General features: G+C 36.6%; 2 non-coding genes across 2 annotated transcripts; one reads left to right on the top strand and one right to left on the bottom strand.

The window, feature by feature from the left end:
* The first annotated feature begins 3,675 nt into the window (after positions 1 to 3,675).
* LOC112496174 (small nucleolar RNA R71) lies at positions 3,676 to 3,782 on the top strand. Its single transcript, XR_003062661.2, has one exon. It is a non-coding gene; the product is annotated as a small nucleolar RNA R71 (small nucleolar RNA).
* A 7,010-nt stretch (positions 3,783 to 10,792) lies between these two features.
* Positions 10,793 to 10,900, bottom strand: LOC112496359 (small nucleolar RNA R71). The gene has a single exon (XR_003062894.2). It is a non-coding gene; the product is annotated as a small nucleolar RNA R71 (small nucleolar RNA).
* Between the last annotated feature and the right edge of the window lie 14,168 nt (positions 10,901 to 25,068).

Here is a 25,068-nt window from a genome sequence, read left to right as displayed (position 1 = left end):
ATAGGGAATCTCTCCTTCTGCAGCACATCTTCGTATTACTTGGTCTGGGCACAACTTATATAAATGTGGGTCATCCCATTGGTAGCTTCTAACATTAGGAAGAAATTTTTTTTTTCTCTTGAAACTTCAGCTCGGGTGGTAACAATCCACTTACTAAATAGTTAGCAAAATCTGCATACCATGGAGATTCGGACTGCTACAGCATCTGTGCTTGCTGTACCACCAACAGCTATTCATCATGAAAAGTTTCAATGATGTTTTTCCTTGTCAATGTGCTTGTGTCTGCTTCCAATCTTGACAGGTGATCTGCTACTTGATTCTCAGTCCCTTTTCTATTTTTAATTTCCAAATCAAATTCTTGTAGCAATAAGATCCAGCTGATTAATCTTGGCTTGGCATCTTTCTTTGAAATTAAGTATTTGATGGCTACATGGTCTGTATATACAGTAACTCTAGTGCCCACCAAGTAGGCTCTGAATTTGTCAAAAGCAAATACTACTGCTAGCAATTCTTTCTCTAGAGTGGTGTAATTGATTTGAGTTTGAGTAAGAGTTTTGCTTGCATAGTAGATGGAGTGAAAAACCTTATCCCTTCTTTGACCTAATACTGCTCCCACAGAATGGTCACTAGCATCACACATCAATTCAAATGGTAAAGTCCAGTCTGGAGATATGATTACTGGAGCAGTGATCAGAGCTTTTTTTAATTCTCCAAATGCTTGATGACACTCTTTGTCAAAGTAAAAGGGTTTATCATGTTCCAGCAATGAGCATAATGGTTTAGCCACCTTGGAAAAATCCGTAATGAATCTTCTATAAAATCCAGCATGACCTAAAAAACTCCTAATACCCTGTACTGAAGTTGGAGGTGGCAGTTTATCTATTCCTTCTATCTTTGCTTTGTCTACCTCAATGCCATCCTTGGATACCTTATGACCCAATACTATTCCTTCTTACACCATGAAATGGCATTTTTTCCAATTGAGTACTAAGTTGGTCATCTCACATCTTTTAAGAACTTCTTTTAAGTTGTGAAAACCATCATTGTATGTTTCTCCAAACACTGAGAAGTCATCCATGAAAACTTCTAAAGTCTGCGCTACCATTGCAGAAAATATGGACATCATGCATCTCTGAAAAGTTGTTGGAGCATTGCATAACCCAAAGGGCATTCTTCTGAAGGCAAATGTTCCATAAGGACAAGTAAATGTTGTCTTCTCCGGATCTTCTGGAGCTATAGCAATCTGGTTGTAGCCTGAATACTTATTTAAGAAACAATAATACTATTTTCCAGTAAGTCTGTCCAACATTTGATCTATGAATGAAAGTGGGAAATGGTCTTTCCTTGTGGCTTTATTTAGCTTCCTGTAATCCATACATACTCTTCATCCAGTTACTGTCCTTGTAGGAATAAGTTCATTATTCTCATTAGATATTACTATTATCCTTCTCTTCTTTGGAACACATTGCACTGGGCTCACCCACGAACTGTCTGATATTGGGTATATGATTCCAGCATCCAACCATTTGATGATTTCCTTCTTCACTACTTCTTTCATGATAGGGTTCAACCTTCTTTGGTGCTCAACTGAATCTGCCATGGTCCATCCAATTGTTCTTCTGTATTTTCCAAGCAAATCTACTAAACTCTGTTCTTGACCTACATCCAAAGTAGAAGAGATGATTACAGGGAGTGTGTTATTTTGACCAAGATAAGCATATTTTAAATGTAAAGGTAACAATTTTAATTCAAGACTAAGAGGTGATTCAATAGATTGTAAAGTTATTTTTACTTCATTGTCTAAAAGATTCAGATGTTCAATAAACCTGGTGTGCCTATTAGATTACTTTTCTTCCATCCAATCTGTCTGAATTGCTGCAACATCTTCCTCTTCTACATCATCAAAGGTATTGACTTTGTCAAATGCCTTACTGCAGCATCTATCCATTCTGTCTGCTACAACAAAATCTACTACACTCAGGAAATTACAGTCTTCTACTTCATCAGGGTTTCTCTTAGCCTCTAGTGCATTAAATGTGACTTGCTGGTCATTCACTCTCATGGTGAGCTCTCCTTTCTGCACATCTATCAGAGTCTTTCCAGTTGCTAGAAAAGGTCTTCCAAGTATAATGGGTACCTCTTTATCAGCTTCAAAATCCAGTACAATATAATCTACTGGAAAGATGAATTTATCAACCTTCACCAGTACATCCTCTTTTTTTCCTTCAGGGTATGCATGGGATCTGTCAGCCAATTGTAGAGTGATTATTGTTGGTCTGCATTCCCCTACTCCAAGCTGCTTAAATACAGATAATGGCATCAAATTAATGCTAGCTCCCAGGTCACAGAGTGCTTTGCCAGCATACCTAGTTCCTATAGAGCATAGTATTGTGAAACTCCCTGGATCTTTCACTTTTGCTAGAATCTTATTTTGGAGCATATGATTGATTTCCTGTGTTAAAGCAACATTTTCAAACTCTCCCAGCCTTCTTTTTCTTGCCAAGATGTTCTTTAGAAATTTCACATAATTTGGCATTTGCTCCAAAGCTTCCACAAAATGTATGTTTATATGTAGTTGCTTTAGCACTTCCAGGAATTTGCTGAACTGCTTGTCCTGTTTTTGGTTATAGAGCCTTTGTGGGAAAGGTGGTGGATGTTTAAACTGCTGGTTAGATTCAGGACGTACCAAACTTTGTTTGTTTAGGTTGGTACCAAACTTTGTTTTTTTCAGCATGTTCTGGTTGAATTGCTTCTGCATTTGCTGTAGCATGGCCCATGTAATCAGTATCTTGATGGGGAATTTACTGTAACAGGCTTCCTTTTTTAGTTGGTTTTTGTGCTGAATTGCATTCTATCCCAATTTTGGTCACCTCAGTTGGGATATCAACATTCTTTCCAGATCTCAAACTAATTACTTTGCAGTGTTCTTTCCTCTCTCTCCTAGGGTCTTCTGTGTTGGTCGGTAGGCTTCCTTGAGTTCTGCTGCTCATTGCTGTAGCTAGTTGTCCCATTTGATTCTCCAGGTTTCTCAAGGATACAACTTGACTCTGCACAATTGCTTCATTCTTTGCAATATACTCCTTAATTAGTGTTTCCAAGGAAGTAATTGGATCCTGACTGATATGCTTTTGCCCTTGATTCTGCTGATGAAAACCAGGTGGCTGTCCGTTTCTATTCTATCCACTTAATGCTGGAGCATTTCGATTATAACTGCTCTATGAGAAATTTGGGTGTTGTTTCCAGCCAAGGTTGTAAGTATTTGAATATAGGTTGTTCTGAGGTTGTTGATTGAAATTACCCACATAGTTTACTGAAGCTGGATTCCCAGGACAACTATCAAAGTCATGTTCTTCACCATAATATACACAAGAGAGTTCAGTAACTTGCTTTACTGTTGCTGGAGCAGATGTCATGGCTTTTACCATATTAGTCAATGAAGTAACCTGTGCTAATAAGGCTGTGATTGCATCTATATTATGTACCCCTACTGATCCTCTTACTACTGGTTGCGTGGCTGAAGGCCACTGGTAATTATTATTGGCAATTCTTTCTAGAATTTCATAAGCTTCAGTGTAAAATTTGGATAACATAGCTCCATTTGCTGAAGCATCCACCATTAACCTTGTACTTGGATTCAACCCATTGTAGAAAGTTTCCAATTGTATGCAACAAGGAATACCATGATGAGGACACCTTCTGAGCAATTCCTTGAATCTTTCCTAAGTCTCGTACAAACTTTCATCTTCTAGTTGATGGAAGGATGTAATCTCATTCCGCAACTTTGCATTTTTTGTAGGTGGAAAATATTTCAGTAGGAATTTATCAGCCAATTCATTCCATGTAGTGATAGAATCAGATGGTAACGAATTTAACCATGCTCTTGCTCGATCTCTTAAGGAATAAGGAAAGAGCCTCAACCTTAAGGCATCATGTATTGCTCCAGCAATCTTGAAAGCATCACTTACTTCCAAGAACAATTTAAGATGGAGATGAAGATCTTCATTTGGCAATCTGTTGAATTGCCCAACTGTTTGCAACATTTGAAACATCACTGGCTTTAACTCAAAATTTGCACTTCAGGTCTGATGATGCCAGGATGTACAACTTGAGGAGTTAGCACAGCATAATCTCTTATGGCTCTGTCTCTGTCATCAGCCATGTAAATAATATTGTTGTTGCCTGACTGTCTCCCGTTAGCATGTTTATTCTGTTCTTCTTGAATGTTGACCGGTTGTAAGGGCCTGTGAGGGTTCAAATTTCTCTCATCCTGCAAATTATTCATGCTTGAAACAATCTTTGAATTTCTTTGTTCTCTTCGCAATCTCCTGACAGTCCTTTCAATCTCAGGATTGAATTGGAATATCACAAATCTATCCTTGCGCATGCATGTACTGATCTGCCAATCAATAGAAAGACTCAAGTCAAATTTGGCGCTATCACAATTTACTTCACACTTCAAAAATAAACAATCAATCCCCGGCAACGGCGCCAAAAATTTGTTGGTAAATTTTATAAGCAATAACTACCAATGCCAATGTGCAAGTATACACAACAAGTAATAAAGTAATAAGTATTCAAGATCGTCTCCACAGGGATTGATGTTATCAAAATGTTAAAGCAATCACAATAGTGCAATTCAACTTAGGGCCGACGCAAACAATTGTAAAGTAATTTCCAAAGTAATCGAAGGCTGTGAAAGAATTAAATAAAATAATACCGTAACGAAATAAACTAAGTTAAATGTATCTAAGATTCAATTGAGAGTATAGTAGTTGAATGATTAAACTCTCCTAATGGGGTGACTGCTGTTTACCAAATTAGCACCAGTTGTTAGAATAAGTGCTGCAGCACCGGGCATAATAAATCGACATCCTCAGCTATCGCATGTTGGAAATCTCATACCTTTAAATCTACTAACAATGACCACTTGCTTCTATATTTATAGTACGACATTATAACTTTAATCTCTCCACCCTACAAGGTGAACAATATGGGATTCACAATATGTCTAGTGTGTCACAAATCCTAACGTCAAGTATTGCCCTTATGGGATTCAAGATAACTTAATCCAGGAAACTCAACTTAAGATCAAGTAGTACTCTAGTAATATCCGTTAAAACATGCCCTTTTACTGCTCTATCTTAACTGAAACTATTAGATGGGTGGTCAACCGAAATAACAGTTATATTCATAAAAGAACTACTAGAGTAAAATGCTACAACAATACTATAACAATATATAAGTACAGTCAAGAACCCATTTGATTATTTATCACTTAACTACAAGTAAATTTAGTTCATATTCTGAATTAGAGAAATAAACATAAACATATTGGTCTCAGAATACATCAAATCAATTAAAGAAAGAAGATAAATATAAGTTGAGCACGATGAAAATCAAAGCCAAGTAATTCTACACGATTCTCTAATGTTGCCGAAACAACACTCTTCAATTCTGATCTTCTTCTTCTTCGTTCCTTTTAATTGTTCTAATGATAATTTCCTTGCCGCCTCTCTATGTGGTGCACTTCTCCTTTTTATATTGCAAATTAGGTTAAACCAAAGTCCATGAGCGTACATGTGTTTAAATAGGAACCATGCACATCGCGATTTTATGGCTGGCCCGCGCCTAAGTTTTCTCCCGCATTGCTCCCAAATTGCTACAGCACTGGTTGCTCTAACAGCTGCTACAACACTGCCTTATTCTCGATTGTGCTTTACTTCTTTTGTGGCCATCTTCCTTCCTCATCTTGCTCTTCTAATGCCTCAACATCCTCTCATGAATGTAAAACCTACAATTTAAAACCTGTTTTTAGCATAAATTACTATGATTCAAGCAAAACTTATTAAGACTCAACTAAAATGAATGTTTGTGCAAAAAGTAATCAAAATGCAATAAAAACACCTTATTTGTTCTCTAAGTGACCTTGATTCAAGTCTAGAATTGATGTAATAACTCTCATTTCCTAGAGTTATCAGTCATCTGGGAATCTCAGCTTTTCCTGCTTTCAATAAAAGACATGGGTCCTACCTTGTCTAAAGTGTGTTTTAGCTTTTATGCTTTTGCTTTTGCTTTAATTATGGTTTGCTTTTGCTTTAATTATGGTTTGCTTTTGCTTTATGCTTAAAGAAAAAATAAGGGTCCTGTCTTATCTTTATCTTTATCTTTATTTTAGCTTTCCAGCTCTATTTAAGAGCTCTTTCATCCTTGTAAAATTCAGATTGCCATCAATAATATTTCTAAGTTTTTCTTAAACTTCTATGGCTTCCTAAGTCTCTCTTCTTCTTCTAGGTAATGAAGAAAATACTTGAGTTATTAAACTAAGAGCGTTGATAACTCTAGGAAATAAGAGTTATTACATCAATTCTAGACTTGAATCAAGATCACTTAGAGAACAAATAAGGTATTTTTACCATATTTTTATTACAATTTGCATAAACAGTCATTTTACTTGAGTCTTAGTAAGTTTTGCTTGAATCAAAGTAATTTATGCTAAAAACAGGTGCATAATTGTAGGTTCACAGAAAGTCTTAATTTATAAGGGGATGCTGAGACGTTAGATGAGCAAGAGGAGGAAAGAATATGGCCACAAAAGAAGAAAAGCACAATTGGGAATAATGCAGCGCTGTTGTGGATGTTAGAGCAACCCGTACTGTACCAATCTGGGAACAATGCGGGAGAAAACTTAGGCGCGGGTCAGCGCATGTTTCCTAATTTACGGCATGCACGCTCATGGACTTTTGTTTGCCCTAATTTGCAATATAAAAGGGAGGCGTGCACCACATAGAAAGGCGACAAGGAATTATCATTAGAATAATTACAAAGGAATGAAGAAGAAGATCAGAATTGAAGAGTGTTGTTGCGGCAATATTGGAAAATCGTGCATAATTATTTGGATTTGTCTTTCACCGTGCTCAACTTATATTTATCTTCGTCCTTTAATTGTTTTGATGTATTCCGAGATTAATATATTTATGTTTATTTTTTCCTTTCAGAATATGAACTAAATTTACTTGTAGTTGAGTGACAAATAATCCAATGGGTTCTTGACTGTTCTTATATATTTTATAGTATTGATGTAGCATTTTACTCTAGTAGTTCTTTTATGAATATAACTGTTATTTCGGTTGACCACCCATTTAATAGTTCCAGTTAAGATAGAGCAGCAAAATGGCATGTCTTAGCGGATATTATTAAAGTATTACTTGATCTTACGTTGAGTTTCCTGGATTAAGTTGTCTTGAATCCCATAAAGGCAATATTTGAAGTTAAGATTCGTGACACACTAGATATATGTGTTCACCTTGTAGGGTGGAGAGATTAAAGGTTATAATATCGTACCATGAATATATTAGCAATTGGTCATTGTTAATAGATTTAAAGGTATGAGACTTCTAACATGCGATAGATGAGGATGCAGATTTATTCTACCCGGCGCTGCAGCACTTATTGTAACAACTCGTACTAACTTGATAAACAACAGTCACCCCATTAGGAGAGTTTGATCATTCAACTGTTATAATCTCAATTGAACCTTAGACACATTTAACCTAATTTATTTCATTACAGTATTATTTTATTTAAATCTCTTGCAATCATTAATTATGATAACATTACTTGACAATTGTTTGTTTCGGTCGTAAGCTGATTTGCACTATTGTGATTGCTTTAGCATTTCGAATAACATCAATCCCTGTGGAGACGATCTTGAATACTCATCACTTTATTACTTGTTGTGTGTACTTGCACATTGGCATTGGTAGTAATTGGTTATAAAAATCAACCAACAAGTTTTTGGCGCCGTTGCCGGGGATTGATTGTTTATTTTCGAAGTGTGAAGTAAATCTTGATAGCGCCAAATTTGATTTGATTCATTCTATTGATTGGCAGATCATTACATGCATGCGCAAAGACAGATCTATGGTATTCCAATTCGATTCTGAGATTGAAAGGACTGTCAGGAGACTGCGAAGAGAAGAAATGAATTTACAAATTACTTCAAGCATGAATAATTTGCAAGATGCAGGAAATTTAAATCCTCACGGGCCCTTACAACCAGTCAACATTCAAGAAGAGCAGAATGAACATGCTAACGGGAGACAGCCATGCAACAACAATATTATTTACATGGCTGATGACAGAGACAGAGCTATAAGAGATTATGCTGTGTTAACTCCTCAAGTTGTACACCCTGGCATCATCAGACCCGAAGTAGAAATTGTAAATTTTAAGTTAAAGCCAGTGATGTTTCAAATGTTGCAAACAGTTGGTCAATTTAATGGATTGCCAAATGAAAATCCTCATCTCCATCTTAAATTATTCTTGGAAGTAAGTGATGCTTTCAAGACTGCTGGAGCAATACAAGATGCCTTAAGGCTGAGGCTCTTTCCTTATTCCTTAAGAGATCGAGCAAGAGCATGATTAAATTCGTTACCATTTGATTACATCACTACATAGAATGAATTAGTTGATAAATTCCATCACTACAACCATCTGGAGATGCATTACAAAAGAATGACCATGCTCTACTACAAGTTGAATGGATTCAATGATCCAACTTTAAAGCATGTTTTCATTACTTCACTTCCTCCAGAACTTTAGCTAGAACTCCAGAGGTAGCTGATAAATCTAGGAAATGAGAGTTATTACATCAATTCTAAACTTGAATCAAGATCATTTAGAGAACAAATAAGGTGTTTTTATTACATTTTGCTTAAACATTCATTTTAGTTAAGTATTAATAAGTTTTGCTTGAATCATAGTAATTTGTGCTAAAAATAGATGCATAATTGTAGGTTCTTGGAAAGTCTTAATTCATGAGAGGATATTGAGTCATTAGATGAGTAAGAGGAGGAAAGAAGACGGCCACAAAAGAAGAAAAGCACAATCGGGAGCAATGCAATGTTGTTACGAATGTTAGAGCAACCCGTGTTGTAGCAATCTGGAAGTAAATACGGGAGAAAACTTAGGCACGGGTCAGCACATGCTTCCTAATTTAACGTATGCACGCTCATGGACTTGTGTTTACCCTAATTTGCAATATAAAAAGGAGGCAATACTACAACGAAAGGTGGCAAGGGAATTATCATTAGAATAATTACAAGAAACGAAGAAGAAGAAGAAGATCAGAATTAAAGAGTGTTGTTTCAGCAATATTGGAGAATCGTGCAGAATTACTTGGCTTTGATTTTCACCGTGCTCAATTTATATTTATCTTCTTCCTTTAATTGATTTGATGTATTCCGAGATCAATATGTTTATGTTTATTTTTCTCATCCAGATTATGAACTAAATTTACTTGTAGTTGAGTAACAAATAATCCAATGGGTTCTTGACTGTTCTTATATGTTGTTATGGTATTGTTGTAGCATTTTACTCTAGTAGTTTTTATGAATATAACTGTTATTTCGGTTGACCACCCATTTAATAGTTTCAGTTAAGATAGAGCAGCAAAAGGGCATGTCTTAGCAGACATTATTAGAGTATTACTTGTTCTTAAGTCGAGTTTTCTGGATTAGGTTATCCTCAATCCCATAAGGGCAATACTTGAAGTTAAGATTTGTGACACTCTAGACATAGATGTTCACCTTATAGGGTAGAAAGATTAAAGGATATAATGTCGTACCATAAATATATGAGCAACTGGTCATTGTTAATAGATTTAAAGGTATGAGACTTCCAATATGCGATAGCTGAGGATGCTGATTTATTCTGCCCGGTGTTGCAGCATTTATTTTAACAACTGGTGCTAATTTGAAAAACAACAGTCACCCCATTAGAAGAGTTTGATCATTCAACTACTATATTCTCAATTGAATGTTAGACACAGTTAACTTAGTTTATTTCATTACAGTATTGTTTTATTTCCATCTCTCGCAATTATTAATTACGATAGAATTATTTGACAATTGTTTGTTTCGGTCTTTAGTTGATTTGCACTGTTGTGATTGCTTTAGCATTTTGAGTAACATCAATCCTTGTGGAGACGATCTTGAATACTCATCACTTTATTACTTGTTGTGTTCACTTGCATATTGGCATTGATAATAATTGATTATACAAATCAACCAACAAGTTTTTGGCGTCATTGCCGGGGATTGATTGTTTATTTTTGAAGTGTGAAGTAATTTGATAGTGCCAAATTTGATTTGATTTATTCTATTCATTGGCAGATCAGTACATGCATGCGCAAAGACAGATCTGTGGTATTCCAATTCGATCCTGAGATTGAAAGGACTGTCAGGAGATTGCGAAGAGAACAAAGGAATTCAGAAATTACTTCAAGCATGAATAATTTACAGGATGCAAGGAATTTGAATCCTCACGAGCCCTTACAACCAGTCAACATTCAAGAAGAACATAATGAACATGCTAACGGGAGGCAGCCAGGCAATAACAATATTATTTACATGGCTGATGACAGAGACTGAGCTATAAGAGATTATACTGTGCTAACTCCTCAAGTTGTACATCCGGGCATCATCAGACCTGAAGTAGACGCTGCAAATTTTGAGTTAAAGTCAGTGATGTTTCAAATGTTGCAAACAGTTGGGCAATTCAATATATTGCCAAATGAAGATCCTCATCTCCATCTTAAATTGTTCTTGGAAGTAAGTGATGCTTTCAAGATTACTGAAGCAACACAATATGCCTCAAAGCTGAGGCTCTTTCCTTATTCCTTAAGAGATCGAGCAAGAGCATGGTTAAATTCATTACCATCTGATTCCAACACTACATTGAATGAATTGGCTAATAAATTCCTAATGAAATATTTCCCACCAACAAAAAATACAAAGTTATGGAATGAGATTACTTCCTTCCATCAACTGGAAGATGAAAGTTTGTACGAGGCTTGGGAAAGATTCAAGGAATTGCTCGGAAGGTGTCCTCATCATGGTATTCCTTGTTGCATTCAATTGGAAACTTTCTACAATGGGTTGAATCCAAGTACAAGGTTAATGGTGGATGCTTCAACAAATGGAGCTCTGTTATCCAAATCTTACACTGCAGCTTACGAAATTCTGGAAAGAATTGCCAATAATAATTACCAGTGGCCTTCAGCCAGGCAACCAGCAGCAAGAGGATCAGCAGGGGTACATAACATTGATGCAATTACAGCCTTATCAGCAAAGTAACCTCATTGACTAACATGGTAAAGGCCTTGACATCTACTCCAGCAACAGTAAAGCAAGTTGTTGAACTTTCTTATGTATACTGTGGTGAAGAGCATGACTTTGATAATTGTCCTGGAAATCCAGCTTCAGTAAACTATGTGGGTAATTTCAATCGACAACCTCAGAACAACCCATATTTAAATACTTACAATCCTGGCTGGAAGCAATACCCAAATTTTGCATGGAGCAGTCAAAATCGAAATGCTCCAGCATCAAATAGACAAAATAGAAACACATGACCACCTAGTTTTCATCAGCAAAGTCAAGGGCAAAAGCATAACAGTCATGATCCAATCACTTCACTGGAAGCACTGATTAAAGAGTACATTGCAAAGAATGAAGCAATTGTGCAGAGTCAAGCTGTATCATTGAGAAACCTGGAAAACCAAATGGGACAACTAGCCACTGCAATGAGCAGTAGAACTCAAGGAAGCCTACCTAGCAACACAGAAGACGCTAGAAGGGAGGGCAAAGAACACTGCAAAGTAATTAATTTGAGGTCTGGAAAGAATGTTGATATCCCAGTTGATGTAACCAAAAATGGGAGGGAATTCAATTCAGCACAAAAATTATCTCAAAATGGAAGCATGTTACAACAACCTCCTCTTCAAGACACTGGTTACATGGGCCAAGCTACAGCAACTGCAGAGGAAGTTCAACCAGAACATGCTGAAAAAGAAGTTGCAACACCAGTAGTCACAACCTGCACCAAACCAAACAAACAGAGTTTGATATCTCCTTAAGCTACCCAGCAGTTTAGACATCCACCACCTTTCCCACAAAGGTTCTAGAAGCAAAAATAAGACAATCAGTTCAGTAAATTTTTGGAAGTACTGAAGCAATTGCACAGAAATATACCTTTTGTGGAAGCTTTGGAGCAAATGCCAAATTATGTGAAATTTTTAAAAGATATCTTGGCACAAAAAAGAAGGCTGAGAGAGTTTGAAACTGTTGCTTTAACACAGAAAAGCAGTCATATGCTCCAAAGTAAAATTCTCACAAAATTAAAAGATCCAGGGAGTTTTACAATACCCTGCTCCATAGGGACTAGGTATGCTGGCAGAGCACTTTATGACTTGGGAGCTAGTATTAATTTAATGCCGTTATTTGTATTTAAGCAGCTGGGAGTAGGAGAGTGCAGACCAACAACAGTCACTCTGCAATTAGCTGAGAGATCTCATGCATACTCTGAAGGAAAGATAGAGGATGTACTAGTGAAGGTTGACAAATTCATCTTTCCAGTGGATTTCATTGTATTGGATTTTGAATCTGGTAAAGAAGTGCCCATTATACTTGGAAGACCTTTTCTAGCAACTGAAAAGACTCTGATAAATGTGCAGAAATGAGAGCTTACCATGAGAGTGAATGATCAGCAAGTCACATTCAATGTACTAGAGGCTATGAGGAACCCTGATGAAGTAGAAGATTACAATTTCCTAAGTGTAGTGGATTTTGTTATAGCAGACAGAATGGACAGATGCTGCAGTAATACACTTGACAAAGTCACCACCTTTGAGGATGTCGAAGAGGAAGATGTTGCAGCAATCCAGACAGATTGATGGACAAACAACAATTTGATAGGCACAACAAGTTCATTGAACACCTGAATCTTACAGAAAGGGAAGTAAAAACAAATTTACCATCTATTGAATCACCTCCTAGTTTTCAATTAAAATTGTTACCTTCACATTTGAAGTATGTTTATCTTAGTCAAAACAACACACTCTTTGTAATCATTTCTTCTACTTTGGATGCAGGTCAAGAACAGAGTCTAGTAGATTTGCTTGGAAAATACAAAAGAGCAATTGGATGGACCATGGCAGATATAAAGGGGATAAGCCCATCAATATGCATGCATAAAATCCTATTAGAAGATTGTTCCAGCAAGTCGGTGGAGCACCAGAGAAGGCTGAACCCTATTATGAAAAAAGTGGTGAAAAAAGAAATCATCAAATGGTTGGATGATGGAATCATATACCCAATATCAGACAGTTCATGAGTAAGCCCAGTTCAATGTGTTCCAAAGAAATAAGGGATAACAGTAATGGCCAATGAGAAGAATGAACTTATTCCTACAAGGACAGTAACTGGATGGAGAGTATGTATGGATTACAGGAAGCTCAACAAAGCCACAAGGAAAGACCATTTCCCACTTCCATTCATAGATCAGATATTGGACAGACTTGTTGGAAAACAGTACTATTGTTTCTTAAATGGGTACTCAAGCTACAACCAGATTGCTATAGCTCCAGAAGATCAAGAGAATACTACATTTACTTGTCCCTATGGAACATTTGCTTTCAGAAGAATGCCATTTGGGTTATGCAATGCTCCAGTAACTTTTCAGAGATGCGTGATGTCTATATTTTCTGATATGGTAGAGCAGACTTTGGAAGTTTTCATGGATGACTTCTCAATTTTTGGAGAAACATACAATGATTGTTTACACGACTTGGAAGAAGTTCTGAAAAGATGTGAGATGACCAACTTAGTACTCAATTGGGAAAAGTGCCATTTCATGGTACAAGAAGGAATAATGCTGGGTCACAAGATATCCAAGCATGGTATTGAGGTAGACAAAGCCAAGATAGAGGTAATCGATAAACTGCCACCTCCAACTTCAGTAAAGGGTATTAGGAGTTTTTTGGGTCATGCTGGATTCTACAAAAGATTCATTAAGGATTTTTCTAAAGTAGCTAAACCACTGTGTTCATTGCTGGAGCATGACAAACCATTTCACATTGACAAAGATTGCCTTCAAGCATTTGGAGAATTAAAGAAAGCTCTGATCACTGCTCTAGTAATTATATCTCCAGACTGGACTTTACCATTTGAATTGATGTGTGATGCTAGTGATCACTCTTTGGGAGCAGTATTAGGGCAAAGAAAGGATAAAGTTTTTCATTCTATCTACTATGCAAGCAAAACTCTCACTCAAACTCAAATCAATTATACCACTACAGAGAAGGAGTTGCTGGCAGCAGTATTTACTTTTGATAAATTCAGAGCCTACTTAGTAGGCACTAGAGTGACTGCATATACAGACCATGCAGCAATCAAATACTTAATTTCAAATAAGGATGCCAAGCCACGATTAATTAAATGGATCTTATTGCTTCAAGAATTTGATCTGGAAATTAAAGATAGGAAGGGGAATGAGAATCAAGTAGCAGATCACCTGTCACGGCTGGATGCACACACAAGCACATTGACCAGGAAAGACATCACTGAAACTTTTCCTGATGAACAACTATTGGTAGTACAGCAAGCACAAATGCCGTAGCAGTCATAATCTCCATGGTATGCAAACTTTGCTAACTATTTAGTAAGTGGGTTGCTACCACCTGAACTGAAGTTTCAAGAGAAAAAGAAATTGCTTCATGATGTTAGAAGTTATCAGTGGGATGACCCCCATTTGTATAAGTTGTGCTCAGATCAAGTTATAAGAAAATGTGTTACAGCAGGAGAGATTCCCCCATATACTGGAGTCTTGTCATGATGTCGCATATAGAGGACATTTTGGTGGTCACAGAACAGCTGCCAAAGTTCTGTAATCAGGTTATTACTGGCCTACTATTTTTAAAGATGCTTATGAATTTGTTAAATGTTGTGACAGGTGCCAAAGGACAGGGAACATGACTAAAAGACAGGAAATGCCATTGACTAACATTCTAGAAGTGGAAGTTTTTTATGTCTGGGGAATAGATTTTATGGGACCCTTCCCACCATCCTTTGGAAACTTGTATATCCTTGTTGTTGTGGATTATGTCTCCAAGTGGGTAGAAGCTGCAGCATTACCTACCAATGATGCTAAAACAGTGATGGCTTTTCTTTAGAAAAATGTTTTTTCCAGGTTTGGCACTCCTAGAGCAATTATTAGTGATGAGGGCACACATTTTTGCAACAAAATCTTTGCTGCAGCAATGATGAAATATGGAGTCAGACACAAGATAGCAACAGCACATCACCCACAATCCAATGGTCAGGCTGAAGTGTCCAACAGAGAAATTAAAAAGATCTTAGAAAAAGTGGTGAACCCAACGAGGAAGGATTGGTCTTTACACTTGCATGACTCTCTATGGGCCTACAGAACAACATATAAAACTCCACTTGGCATGTCTCCTTACCGAATTGTTTATGGCAAAGCTTGTCATTCGCCACTAGAGCTAGAGCATAAAGCACATTGGGCACTGAGAAATTAAATTGGGATATGCATTTTGCAGCAGAGTAAAGGAAACTTCAACTTTGTCAGCTTGATGAATTACGGCTATTTTCATATGAAAATGCAAGAATCTATAAAGAGAGGACCAAACACTAGCACGACAAGCATTACATACATCCAGCAACAAAATGTTCTAAGGAGGTATTACTCCTTAAAGAACCCAGTTACTGAACAATAAAAGAAGGTCAGGCTGAAGGACCTTAAATCAAGCACTCCATGGGAGGCAGCCCATTGAGGAGATAGTCACGTCAAACCAATTGTGATCTCCTTTGCTTTTGTTGATAGCTCTCCCTCTTTACCATTTTATTTAATTTTGTTCTTTCATTCTAGCCATTTAAATTTATCTTTTCAAATTATTGCATTCTTTACTTTTGCTATTGTTTGATATATTTATTTATTAGAATTAATTTGAATTTGTGGGAAGTGTGTGACAATTGAAATCCATATTGACAAATGAGGTTCTATGGTGGCAGAGTGCAGAGGCGAGCCACGTGTCAGAGGCTTTAGTGTGAAGTATGTAACCATTGCTAGAATAAGCGAATGGATGCTGCAGCAACCAATTTTACCGTTACAGTAAATTGAAAGAGAGAGCCTCTCACTTACCATTGGAGATAAATCATGACAGATGGAGGCTTGGATGTGGATAGAAATTGCGAATAAATCTCTAAAATTAATGCCTTAAATTTACTAGCCGATGTTTTTGGGATACGCGCTTTAAATTAAAAATTATATATTCTTCCCTCATTTATCCTTAGTTACCGTATTTATCTCCAATTAAAAGTCTACTATAAAAAGGAGTCACTATGCTTAGTGCTCTACGCCACTATTCCCCATCTCCTTCGCAAATCCAACTCTCCTAATTCTTAACCTCTTTTTCTCTTTTTACTCTCAGGAACAGTAGCCTCAATTTGTTACTGCTACAGCAATGCCGAGATACAAGAAAATAGCAAGCTGCCTCAAAGATCTGTCACGATTCCAGAGTTACCATGTCGAAGAAAAATATGAAGAATTCATAGAGCCGTATAGGATTCTGGAAGAAAAAGGGTTTCAATTTCCAGACCAACTCACGGGAATTGTGCAAACAATTTATAATGCTGTAGCAAAATGAGGATGGCTAGAGTTTTGCAACCACCCTCGAGATCCTGTGTTGCCTATAGTCAAAGAATTTTACGCCAATTTGGTAAGCCCTGATCAGCATAATATTTGGTTTCAGGTGTTCGTCTTGACGCCAGAGATGACCATGTCAAGAATGATGGTGCCTTTACAGCACGAACCATTGAGAGAGTTGCTGGTGAAAGTGCCGAAACAACTACTGAGCCAGCTGCTGTGATAGGAGCAAGATGAGCTATTAGCTTAGAACAGACCATCCAGGCACTCAGCACGAGTATGACTCAATGTGCGAAAGCACAGCAGCGGGAGAACAATCGATTTTGGAACTATCTCCAGCACATGGACAACTAACTACACCAATTTGTCGTGTACATGAAACGCACTCACCGGAACTTCCCTAATGCCCTGCTCCAGCAGTACAATTTTGACACCACCACCACAGATACTCCAGCAGAGGCTAGTGCAGAGGCCACTACCACAGAGGAACCATCAAAAGATACTGCAGTCGAACCACAAGCAGAGGAAGAATCGAAAGACGGTGAGCTATCTGACCAGCCTGAGGCAGAAGGTAACAAGTCTGAGACTGATAGCTCACCTACAGAGGAAAAAGACAACTCGGAGAGAGACCGTGAGGAACCAACCATCCCAACCTAGCCCAAAACCAGAAAAAAGCACATTATTCAAGAAGAGGAAGAGGAAGACCTTGAAGAGGAGCCGTCTATTCCAGTCCTTGCGGGCAAGAGAAAGGCCAAAGGAAAAGTAAAAATGGCAACACCTCCAGCCGCTAAAGACGAGATAGAACAAGTCGATGCTGAGCTGGCTGCTGCAGCAACCAAAGCTATACCTACACCTGAGCAAGCCAAACAACTACTTATGGTTATTGCTGCCATCATAGCTGAGGTCAGGCAGCTGATGCATTAACTCAACAGCCTCCACAACAAACTCCTGGCCAGTTTATTCGCACTAGTCTGAGACAATCCAGCAAACGAAAAGGCAGTACGTCTACAGGTACTGCTACAACAACCCCAGCCACAACTCCTCTCACCAGCCCCACCACGAAAAAGACAAAGACATTGCCAGCTACTTCCCCAAAAGCTTCACCATAGGATAAGCTGCGCAGTGCATCCAAGAAGCGCTGATAGCATCCCGTCATGCCCTACAGTCCCCACCATAGGGGAGTACTCTTTCCTTACTAGTTCATTCTAAAAAAAAGTTATTTGTTAATTTGTGTGCATTTGTTCTGTCTGCTTGTGAGGACACAACATCTTTCAAGTTTGGGGGGTTATTTTCGAATGCATGTGTTTATGTATGTGTTTATATTTGTGCTGTGTGAAGCTCTGTTATCTGTTATTTGTGTATGGATTTGAAAACCTAATGAAGATAAATTGAGTGTTACTCAGTATTTATGAGAATGCCAAGTAGAGATAGTTATAGATAGAAGTGAAATTTTATCCCAACACTTAGACTTTGGTTGAGTTGTATGAGACTGCTAGAGCAAAGCCAGAAAAATAAAAAATATCGTAATTTTGAACGGAGAAGCAAGTTGATTGACTGTGATATTTATGAAATAAAACTCTGCTCCAATGGCTCAAGTTGCTGAGTAACCAGATCTGAGTATGTACCCCATATGCAGAATTGTGCAAAAGGTAGAGTTATGAGCAATGCTGTAGCATATGTTTAAAAAAAAAGTCCTCTGTCTAAGGCATTGAGTAGCCAGGTCTGTTCATGAGCCCCATGTTCAGCCTTGAGTAAAAGATACCTCTAGATAATATTATACCACAGATATTGCTGCAGCAACTCTATCTAGGCATTGTTTGAGTAATTGAGTGTCATCATTACAAGTGATTGACATTCACATGAAAGATAAATGTTACAGTGAGGAGGTTGAGTACTCCCCAGTTTATCAATGTTAAAATAATCATAGTTTGAGTATGTGAAATTTATGCTATCCCATTTATGAATGAAGTATATCACTGCTGAAATTTATGCAGTCCTTTGGTAATGTTACAGTATATCTGGAATTCAATCAAAGGAAGCACACACACACTATGGATAGAAAGAAGCTTAAGTCTAGAACTGATTTACTTTGGGCATTTTGCATGATTGGGATTGTGATCTGAAGGTGGAAGAATCCTTGCAAATTTGATAAAAGAGCTAAAGTTGTGTGCATGTTTGTTTGCGGGAAATGTTAGTATGTGTCATTACTTGAGGGCAAGTAATAGTTTAAGTTTGGGGGTGTGATATTTCTAGGAAATGAGAGTTATTACATCAATTTTAGACTTGAATCATGATCATTTAGAGCACAAATAAGGTGTTTTTATTACATTTTGATTACATTTTGCTTAAACATTCATTTTAGTTGAGTATTAATAAGTTTTGCTTGAATCATAGTAATTTGTGCTAAAAATAGATGCATAATTGTAGGTTCTTGGAAAGTCTTAATCCATGAGGGGATGTTGAGTCATTAGATGAGCAAGGGGAGGAAAGAAGATGGCCACAAAGAAGAAAAGCACAATCGGGAGCAATGCAATGTTGTTGCGAATGTTAGAGCAAACCGTGCTGTAGCAATCTGGAAGTAAATACGGGAGAAAACTTAGGCGCGGGTCAGCACATATTTCTTAATTTAATGCATGCACGCTCATGGGCTAGTGTTTACCCTAATTTGTAATATAAAAAGAAGGCAATACCACAACGAAAGGCGCAAGGGAATTATCATTAGAATAATTACAAGGAACGAAGAAGAAGAAGAATATCATAATTAAATAGTGTTGTTTCAGCAACATTGGAGAATCGTGCAAAATTACTTGGCTTTGATTTTCACCGTGCTCAATTTATATTTATCTTCTTCCTTTAATTGATTTGATGTATTCCGAGATCAATATGTTTATGTTTATTTTTCTCATCCAGATTATGAACTAAATTTACTTGTAGTCGAGTGACAAATAATCCAATGGGTTCTTGACTGTTCTTATATGTTGTTATGGTATTGCTGTAGCATTTTACTCTAGTAGTTTTTATGAATATAACTGTTATTTCGGTTGACCACCCATTTAACAGTTTCAGTTAAGATAGAGCAGCAAAATGGCATGTCTTAGCGGACATTATTAGAGTATTACTTGTTCTTAAGTCGAGTTTTCTGGATTAGGTTATCCTCAATCCCATAAGGGCAATACTTGAAGTTAAGATTTGTGACACTCTAGACATAGATGTTCACCTTATAGGGTAGAAAGATTAAAGGATATAATGTCGTACCATAAATATATGAGCAACTGGTCATTGTTAATAGATTTAAAGGTATGAGACTTCCAACATGCGATAGCTGAGGATGCTGATTTATTCTGCCCGGTGCTGCAGCATTTATTTTAACAACTGGTGCTAATTTGAAAAACAACAGTCACCCCATTAGGAGAGTTTGATCATTCAACTACTATATTCTCAATTGAATGTTAGACACAGTTAACTTAGTTTATTTCATTACAATATTGTTTTATTTCCATTTCTCGCAATTATTAATTACGATAGAATTATTTGACAATTGTTTGTTTCTGTCTTTAGTTGATTTGCACTGTTGTAATTGCTTTAGCATTTTGAGTAACATCAATCCCTGTGGAGACGATCTTGAATACTCATCACTTTATTACTTGTTGTGTTCACTTGCATATTGGCATTGATAATAATTGATTATACAAATCAACCAACAGCAGCTCACAGCCTTCAACCTGGACATAGCCAACATCTCCCTTGGAAAAATCTTCCAATTAACTATGTTATGTCTTGACAGATTGTGTGAACAAAAAGACTTCTTCAAAGACCTCATTGAAAATAGATAGCCTTTTGCCTCAGCCTGTTAAAAACCTTATCTCAAGATCCAGTGTAAAGATGACAAAAAATGCACTTGTTCAACCAAGAAGAAAGGTTTTTCTACAGGTCTTCCAAGAAAGGCAAAAAACCTTACAGATACTTCAAGAAGAAAGATCCCTCACAATTTAGAAAAAAGAAGCATACCTGTTGTTTTATTTGCAAAAAACACGGTCATTTTGCCCAAAATTGTCCAAACAAATCTGCCAAAGCTGTTCGCCTCATCCAACATCTACAACAATCCTCAATGTTATTTGACCAGGAAGATGTTAAGTCTAATTTCTCTGTACAGACGAAATATGATGATCATACAGTGATCATTCTCACAGAGTCAACAAATGATTCTGAGTTAGATGAAATTTCGATTATCTCTACTGTTCAAGAAATTAACCAGGTTCATTCTAAACCCATTGTCCCTTCAGTAAAGATTTCAGTTCTTCTTTCCAAAGTTCACAAACCTATTCCTGTTATTGGTTTTCTTCCATTGGTTTGATATCTAAAGGATAAGAGTATATCGGCTAGAAACCCGAACTTGCGACTACTGGTCTAAAGAACAAGTTCAACTTATTATAGTTCTGGTATAACAACACCACGTACTCTGACCGACTGGAATAAGTAGTTGTTTGGTCTGCACCTTGGAGTTGGATCTGGACTTTTATGGTTGTTGGAAGATTTGGGTATTCAAGGGACATGTTGAAATTGAGATAAAAGGTTAACAGTACACTTCCAACATGGAGTGTAGTCAAAACAGTTCCAATGACAGCATGTTGGTATTGCTTGAATCTATTATCCAGCAGGGCAATGCTTTTTTGGTAATCAGTGAGGTTTTGAAGATTTCACCATTGGGTGCTTTGAAGATTTCAGTTTGATTTTCCCAACAGGAAGAAGGGAAAACTATGGGATTAAGCATACTACGTTGTGTACTAGTATTAAGAAAACCAATAACATGAATAGGTTTATAGGAGTGTTTTTTAAAATGAGCTTTCTTCTTGGTTGAATAAGTGCATTTTTGTCATCTTTACACTGGATCTTGAGATAAGGTTTTTTACAGGCTGAGGCAAAAGGCTGTCTATTTTCAATGGGGTCTTTGAAAAAGTCTTTTTGTTCACATAATTTGTCAAGACATAACATAGTCAACTAGAAGATTTTTCCAAGGGAAATGTGGGCTATGTCCAGGTTGAAGGTTGTGAGCTGCCTCTAGAGTTCTAGCTGGAGTTCTGGAGGAAGTGAGTAATGAAAACATGCTAGATGCTAGAGTTGATTAATGCTAGTTATGATGACGGCGTCGAATACACTTCGAAAGGTGAATCCCTAGTTGCTAGGCGTCCTTGAGTACACAAATAAGTGTTGATGACATAGAGCAGCAGAGAGAGAACATCTTTCATACTAGATGCATTATGGATAACAAAGTGTATGGTATGATAATAGATGGTGGAAGTTGCACCAATATAGCTAGTACTACCCTTGTAGAGAAGTTAGGGTTGCCCTTGCCAACACATCCCAGGCCTTATAGATTGCAATGGTTAAATGATTGTGGATAGGTCAAGGATAATAAGTAATTATTGGTAACATTTACTATTAGGAAGTATAGTGATGGGGTGGTGACGTAGTTCCTGCATGCTGGGCATCAATTATTGGGAAAGCCATGGCAGTATCATAAGAAGGTGACACATAATGGGTTTAGGAATAGATATAGCTTTGTCAAGGATGGGAGAACTATGACGCTTGTTCCTCTAACACCAAAAGAGGTCTATAACGACCAAATGAAGATGAGAAAAAAGAAGGACGACACAATAAAGGTGATACGAACTCTATCAAGAACTGACGCAACCCTAATTAATTTAGTCCCCAAGATCAAATCTAAATCTGGAATTAACAGTGACTCAATGCTTACTGAAAACACGAACCTTGGTATGTGAGGACACCACAATCAGTCATGGATGATCTGATTGATAAGTTAAGAGTTTGAATGCCACGGAAATTCGATAAGTTCAAAAAGTTTGTTTAATAACCAAAGAGAATTAACTCTCTCACCAATTGCATCAAAATTGATCTTTTATGTTTATTGGATGCAAGAACATTATATTGGGTTGGTTACAAGAATTTTTGGAAATAAAGCATAAACCAAAATCAAATCGGAATCTTAATCTAAAGCAAATAAGCAAAAAATCTAAATCAAATCATAATCCTAATCGGTTTAAATGCCTTACATCAACTAAAATTGAAACTTAGCAATTAAAAGAGAAATAACTAATTTTTTTTGCCACTGGCCTCCTCAAGAAACAGGAAAGTATCCGAAAAGGAAAGTAATGTAGTCTTTAAATAGGAAAGGATCCAAAAGGAAAGTTGTAACGCCACAAATTCCCATACATATTAAATTATGGAAATTGGGCTTTCATTGAGAATTATGGGTGGCCTATAACCCTTATTTAGAAAGGGGTACTAATTAAATAGAGGTTATTTATGAGATCATTTTGGAAAAGGGCTATTTTTCCTTATTGAATAGGGTTTCTTAAGATCCCCTATAAATACATACTTTTCCCCCTTCCATAACCCTAAGTTCACAACGTTTATCCTTCTTCTCTGCTGCTCTTTACGCTCCTACCCAAATCTTAGGATTCAAACCTTTGTTTAGGAGAGACTCAAAGCGACGGGTAAGTTCACAACGTTTATTCTGAACAGCATGAGTATCTCGAATTTTTAAAGCTATATTTTCTGAACGAATTTTCTTATAAAATTTATATTTCTGGAAACTAGACATGTAGGGCTTCTTGATTAAATTTTATTTCATTAAATTCAACTTCGTTTTCAATTTTATACGTATTTTGGAAATAGAAACCACTGCACTGGAAATCCACGATTCCAGTATTGTGATCAGATTCAAAAGACTATTTGTACCACCAAATGAACTCAAAAAATTCTGAAAGTTTATATGTATGTTAATATATGTGTCTAGGATTCGCAGTTTTAATTTCATAATTTTCTGATTAGTATTTTATTTTATAAAAATCACGGAACCCATTCTGTTTGGTTTAGATTATGTGAAAACAGTTTCGAATTTGCTGAGAAGTAAATAGTTTTTAAAATGTTTTTGATATCAGATTCTCTTGTAAATTTTACATGGGGTACTCATGGATGTCCAGAATGGTTCCATAGGATTTTATATCATTCTGAGACTTGGATTAAGAGTTAAAATTCTAAGAATCAGACTTGTACGGGTATGAATTAGAAAATCAAATTCTTAGAATAAGTTATTGATTGTCATATCTTGTATTTGTTTAAGGTTTTGAAGGTGTTTGAGGCTCTTAGAAGCTTAGAGGTGTGTTAATCCAAGTTCATTTGTCAAGGTAAGTAACTTCATTCCTAATGTACTGGATATGTAGAAGTATTTTGATATTATTATTATTATAAGTATAAATGTTTTGATACTACTTAAAGGATTACTAATTTTGATAACAAAATTAGCTTTATGTAAATGTTTTCAAACCATTCTTTTTAACAAAGTATTTTATAAATGCTTTTTAATATATAAATGATTTTATGACATGACAACCTTTTATGATGTTATCTTTAAAATGTTATGCAAGCCTATATTATTGATATGAACTTTTATGAAACTGATACGAATGTTTTGTACCTATGTTTGATTTCAATTATTGATGATTGTATGAGATTCTTAATGTTTTGGCTCATTGTCCATAGTTATTCTGATTCTGATTCTGATTCTGATCGTAATATACGATATATCTGTCTGGACCAGTACTGGGTTTCTGTTCTGAATGTGCACATGATATTCTGATTATGTTTCTGGCCGGGTCACCGGGACTATAGGTGACACTATGTGACATGAGCTAACCTGATTGTTTTCTGTATACGTATTACATGAGTTGATTCGTAAGTAAATATGCTTTTGAATATTCTGAATTATTAAGAATTTATCTTATGTTATTGTGATATATCGTTTTATGAAAATTATGGATTATGATATATGCTTTAAACAAAAGAAGGCTTGCAATATTTTTGGTATCGATAGGCCTAGTGTGTTAGGAATGGTTTTACTTACCGAGTTGACGACTCACCCCTCGTCATTACTTTTTTGCAGATTAAGTTTCTTTTGAGAGGTGCACTTAGCTTTGGAGTTAATGATTTCCAGTTTCCATTTGCTATTGAATAAGAGGAGGAATAGACTTGTGTTTCTATTTAGTTACTTTTATTATGAACGTGTAATTTGGAGTTTGAGACTTTTGTTATTATTTTTATGTCCTCGAGAGAGATTATTTAGTATTTGACGTTTGGATTTATGGATTTATTTGAATAAGAATTGGAGGAATTTCAGTTTGAAACTTATGAGTAAAGATTATGATTTGTGAGTAACCTCCTTCTTCACGTGCTCCGCACGTGTTAGATTTGGGGTGTTACAATTGTGGTATCAGAGGAACTAGGTTAGGATTCTGTAGACTTTCTTTTACGGTTTAATTAGATTGTCTAATTAAATCGATTACATTTGTTTTGTAGACATGAAGAAGGACAATATGGGTATGAAAAGTGTCAAGAATAAGGGATGGACAGAAATTGATAGGACCGAACAATTTATCTTAGGAGGAGTTCTTGTCAAAGATCTTAGGAGACTTCATAAGCAGCGAATGGATGATAGACTAAGACGGACTATAGAGGTCTACATCGATACTCCTCCAGGACCTGGAG

This window comes from Citrus sinensis, chromosome 8, assembly GCF_022201045.2.
Source record: "Citrus sinensis cultivar Valencia sweet orange chromosome 8, DVS_A1.0, whole genome shotgun sequence".
In the NCBI taxonomy this organism is placed as follows: Eukaryota; Viridiplantae; Streptophyta; class Magnoliopsida; order Sapindales; family Rutaceae; genus Citrus; species Citrus sinensis.
Note: the sequence above shows the minus strand (reverse complement) of the source record. Positions and strands in the feature narration are given on the sequence as shown.